We start from the raw sequence: 5,523 nt of genomic DNA on the forward strand, positions 1-5,523 counted from the left end.
TCCCGATTACGGTCAACCCAAGGGGGACCGAGAGGAAGGCCGGGAAGAGGAGTATACCGGTATAAAAGGAGGTATAACCATTTTTTTAGATCTTTTCGGAATTCCAATAAGAAGTGCCCTATTTGGTTGTTCCCGAGTCGTAAGTCGCCTGCCAAAGCAATCAATGGAAGTGAACGAAGGACTTCTTCGACAGAGAGACGAGCGCAATAGCTTTTTTATCAAGAGATACCAACAGCCGCTGACACGGGAGCTGAACAAAGACTATACCAAACGGCGGATCGACAAGAAGATTCCAAAGAATTGAAAAATCGCTACTAACGGCAGACCACCTCAAGGGGAAAACCGAACAGCAAGAAAGCTGGAAGAGGAGCCTAGAGGAAGCTAGGATGTTTGGCTCTCGTGGGGGAAGCCAATTAGGAAAGCAGGCTAGGCGGCGTTGTATCCTAGAGAAAGGAAGGTTGGAGTAGTGGGTGGACATGCCTTTCGAGTCTTGCTCTGTTCGGACTCTTTAGTCACGCACCGATCAACAAAAAAAGTTGGGCAAGGCGGACAATCGGGCTATTCCGATTAATTCCAAGACTTTCTTACGTTAATGCATTCCTCCTTTCCCGAACTCGACACTATCGACGAAATCTTCCAACGCTTAATATCCATCATCTATAATGCGGAATAAGTTAGTTAGCGAATTGGAAAGTTCAAAATCGATATTCGAGAAAGCGGCAGGCCCATAAGCCCTTTACTAAAATACCGACTACATGGGAAATGAGGGAGGTAACCTTAGACCGGCTAAGAGATCGATCTTTTGACTTGCCGATTGAGATCTTACTCCACAGTCTGTAAGAAAGACTTAAGTTTTCGACTCCGTTCGTTCGGAGATTCACTCCTCACTATCTTTGAAGATGTCGATTCTAAGGATCCCTATCTACGCTAGCCAAGCTTTCTACTGCAGTGGACCCGAAAGCCAATCTATCAGGTTATGGTTCTTCTGCCACATCCTCTCAAGAACGAGTTTTTTAATATCATAAAGGATCATCCTTTTCCGAGTCTCGATATGAACTAGGTTCTTAGGTATAGTGTATAGTAAGATGTGGAGCAGTCCACCCAACCACAGCCCTTTCTGGCTAGAAAACATCTCCTATCTTTCCAGTGGAAAGAGTAGAAAAGTTGTCAATGACACGTGGTTATCCGAAACCTTGCCTGGCACCACTTCCACTCACACAAATCCGAGCTTCATGCTAGATCCATTGTGAGTAATCATAGGAAAGATCGTAATAGAAGAACTTTCTAGTCCGCTGGAATAGTCCTACTTTGGTTACGTTGTACTCCAGTCTTTCTGGGGCAATAAATCCTTCCCTTCTTTTCCCAAAGTCCGTGTCGCGGAGTTCTTTCGAATCAGCAGGGCGGTAAGTAGGAAGATTACTAGTACCTGCTCTTTGTCCCGATCGAGTGGAGTAAGGAGAAAGTGGGGCCTGTACCAATGTTTTAACTGCCAGATCTGTCCCATTTGTTAATGCTTAATAAGATTGAGAACCAGTAGGTGGGGATTTTCATTTCGATCAAGAAATAACATAAAATGGTGAAAACGATCCTACGATCGAAGCTTCAAAGTCAACTGATGTTCTTGCACCAGTAGCGGTGGGAGGAGCCTAACCTGGTCTCTAATAAGGCTTGGGACTAGCAGCTGGGTCAGCAGGACTGTGGTCAAAGTGTTCTGCACACAAGGTCTTTGATCCAGGGATCAAGGAGCGGTTGGCATCCTCAAGGACGAGGTCTGTGGGAAGTGAGACTGTGGCATCCGTTAGGTGGTTTACACCTGTGACCTTTGATCGGAACATGCGTGATGCTTTGAAAAAGCCGTTTTGCTTTAGAGCTGCTTTTGTTGGCTGAACTGCCACATCTGCTTAAGGGTTGGTGTGGCGTCTGGCTCGGAAATGTAGCCATTATTCCCCGCTTGAGAGGGGTAGGTTACCCAGGCTGCTTTCGGTTAAACAACATATCCTTTCCCATTTGAAAGAGTAGAAAGCGCTGCTGCTTAAACATCTACTTGATTTGAGACCTCTCTTTCACAAGCCGATTTCCCAGATGCCTTATTAGGTGAACCCTCCTTTCCATCTCTCTAATCTACCTAAGAACCTAGTTCATCTCCTATCCGATCAACAAAGTATCGATCCGGAAAGATATTGATAAATTACATAAAATAGTTGTCCAAATCACCGGGCTTAACAGCCTTTCATCCTAAGTTGCCCCACCAGCCCCAAATCCATCCGGGTCAGCCTTCTGAACCTTAGTCATTGCACATCCGAAGACGACGGCATTCGGCGATCAACAGACCGCAAAGCAAACAGAGATTGAAAGAGTCCCCTCCCACCACCTGTGAACGACCGTGCGGACTGAGAGCCTTGTCTAGATGGATGACGGAACTAGGAGAATGGACCCTGCCAGATCTTCTGATCACTAGGGCGGAGCATCTGTCTATGGTGTACGTGTGTACGGATCGGGGTGAGTGTGAGTTAACGTACTCGTACTCCTAGCTTCTCCGGTCTGTGATGAATCTTCCCCAAAGCAAAGGTCTTCCATCACGTGCCACCGAACCGAGCTCCAGGATTTAGCCTTAGTGGTGGGTGGACCAGTCTTCTTAATGAGGTTAACCTAGTCGGGCCAGCTAGTAAAGGCATCAAGGCCTATGAGCTTCAGTGGAGCAGCTTACTCAACCACTCCCGCTTCCACTGCAAGAGGAAGACCTTTCCCCTACTAGTCGTCAGGCTGGATTGGATTGCTAGTTCTTTCTGAACTTGCCTTTCTTTCTTTCCCAGGAGGGGAATGGTTAAGTGACACTCTCGACGTCTTCTTTGGTATACGGGATTTTGACCCAGGCGCTTCCGGCTTGCCTAACCGTTCGGCCGGAGATGCCTTTGTATAGCAAGCTCTTTAGGCTACTTGTATCGATTTGCCACAGTGTGGAACGATACAATGCCATGCATTGCCTCAGCTTGGCAGGATGGGAGTGAAGGTCGCCGGATGAATTGCCGAGAAAAGGTTATTCGCTATTGGCTCGCCCTTGTATCAGACCTTGGTACGGCCTATACATGATTGGGCCATGACGGTTTTGGCAAGGTGTTGAATGGATGGTACCTATAACCAGACCCAACCGTTGCAGTACTTGAGAAGAAAGATAAAACTTTTGATCTCAAGGCTGCTATCGATTCCTTACCTCTTATCCTGACGTCCTCTATGATTGCAGGGTTGTTCGGAAATCCCTTTCCCTTTGCAACTAACTTCCTGGACGTTCATACTTTGTTCTGTAGTCTTTCAATTACCATATAGTTTAATAATAAAGGCTATAGGTCATCGGTTGTGACGTTCACGAAGGGTCAACCCCTCGGATTTTTTAGTTCTTGGCCTTCTCTCATCAGCAGAAAGAGAAGTCAGGCCGGTGGGGGCCAATCTGAATCTGACTTAGGTTTCTAACCCCGAATTGCACTCCTAAACAGTCAAGGAAATTGCCTTCTGCGCGGCAAGCATAGCCCGATAGCCAGAGAGCAAGCCAAGCAGCGGGCAACAGATGGTGCAGCGAGAGCAGCAAGGGGTGTTGAAGGAAGGTGCTTTGCTCGGGTTAGCGAAGGAATCAAGGACTATCATTGACTACCAAGTCCTGCTGTGGAATGGAGAGCTTTCTTCTTTACACCTGTACTCAAAAGACTTTCCCTTAGGGCTTTCGCGCCTTCTTCTTGTCCACAAGCAGTTCAGTAAAGAGTAAAGTTAGCCGTTCTCAGTCCACAGGTGGACGGGCTGGCTAAGCTTCCACTCACAGATCGACGAGAAGGGCATTTCCGTTGCCTTTAACGCGCCTTTAGCAAGCTTTGAAAAGGCCCGGCCCCTTGATTATTAAACAATGCGGTGACGAAGTCAGCCGATAAAAGGGGGGTTGTTATTCACTGTCCACATTGGATGCCTCGCCCTTCTTGCATTGATCTTCTCTTTCGTCTTTCTATTTGATTGGTGTGAAGTCAATGATACCCTACCTTGTATGAAGCAGGCGCACAGCTAATCAAGCACAGCGCGAAGAGCAGCACTCCTAGCTGTCGGTAATGGAAGGAAGAGAGTCGGGTTGGTTACCAGTCCTCTCTCCTCGTCAACTATACCTCTATCCTTGGGTTAGTCACAATCTCCTCGTCTTAGAACCTGTAATAGGAGTGAACGAAGTGAATGCAGCGGCAGTTCAGTGTCTAAGACAGGGCTGTCCACGGACACCTCTTTGGCTTAGTCTTAGCCACAATCTACCTTTCTTCTTGAATAGGGGATTTCAGTAGTGAACGGAGTTGGCGGTTCGGCAGGACGGATGGGACCTGGAGTTAACAAGTAGCTTGGCTCAACATCGGGACTTCTTTCCAGCTAACGCTCCAGCTTCCCTTTCTACTTCGCTGCCTTTCTCTAACGAGCAAGCACAAGTAAACTACCTTAATTCACTTACAGTAAGATAAGGGATTTCAAGCAAGGGGTGAAAGTATGGAGCTACTAACCAGAGTAATCAAAGTTGGCATTCAAGCAAGAGAGAAAGAAGTCCCGATCAGGCTACAAGTGGGACTAGAAGCTAGGGCCGCTATTCCGGTAAGGTTCTTTTCAAGGGAACTAGCACCCTAAAGCCAGCTACTCTCGCTGGCAAACAGTAAACTAAACTGCCTGCCTTATGGGACTGGCAAGCTAAGTAAGTAAACTCACTTTCTAACAAGCAAGCCACGCTTCGCTTAGGCCCACTCCTCATTGGACCGACAACCCCGTTCGCTGGCCTGCTCAATTGCCCTCTTCGAGTCAATCTAACGATTTCCTCGTTAGACCCCAAGATTAGCTTGCGTTGTTGGCCTTACAAGACAAGTTGTGGTTATAATAATTATTGTAGTAGAAGTCAGAATCGATTCCAGGTTGGGAACAGCAAGACCGATCCTCCGTAGTTGAAGCTGAATCGAGAACAGGGACCAACGTCTCAACGAAAGAGGTTAGATGTGGCAAATCTGCTGCCGTGGAATGCCCTCAAAGAAAGGGAATAAGTGAATCAAAGCAAGGAAATAAAGCTAGTCGAACCAGGGCTTCCTCTTGTGTGAAGGATTCGGAATAGCTTCCGGATGACATAGAAGGACGGTCTCATCTGTTGGGAGCCGGATGAGTAGGCTACGCGTAGTTATCCAAAACGGCCTAGGAAAGCCTTTCTTAATGGGCTTTCAATTCTCACTCTCTCATTCCTTGTTCAGGGCTAACTGACTTATTGAATGTCTCCTCTCCTCTCGCTGTCAGGTTTGGTTCTTGCAGGGTGTCACTGTTTATTATTGATTGTCCCATGAGCTCTTGGGCTAGGATACGCTTTTTTTAGCTTGAGACTTGGTTATCTTAGAAGGGTTAGCTACGTCCCGTTGGGAACCATGAAAGAACTAAGACCCTATCTTCTACTCCGTACTATGAGATAGAGGCAATGAAATTGTAATTGCAACGCACTATTCGGTCCAGCCCCAATCTCCTTTCCTCGTCCGA

The sequence above is a fragment of the Hakea prostrata genome, chromosome 1 (genome assembly GCF_041222555.1).
Source record: "Hakea prostrata isolate BN-2017 chromosome 1, UWA_Hpros_2, whole genome shotgun sequence".
Lineage (NCBI taxonomy): Eukaryota > Viridiplantae > Streptophyta > Magnoliopsida > Proteales > Proteaceae > Hakea > Hakea prostrata.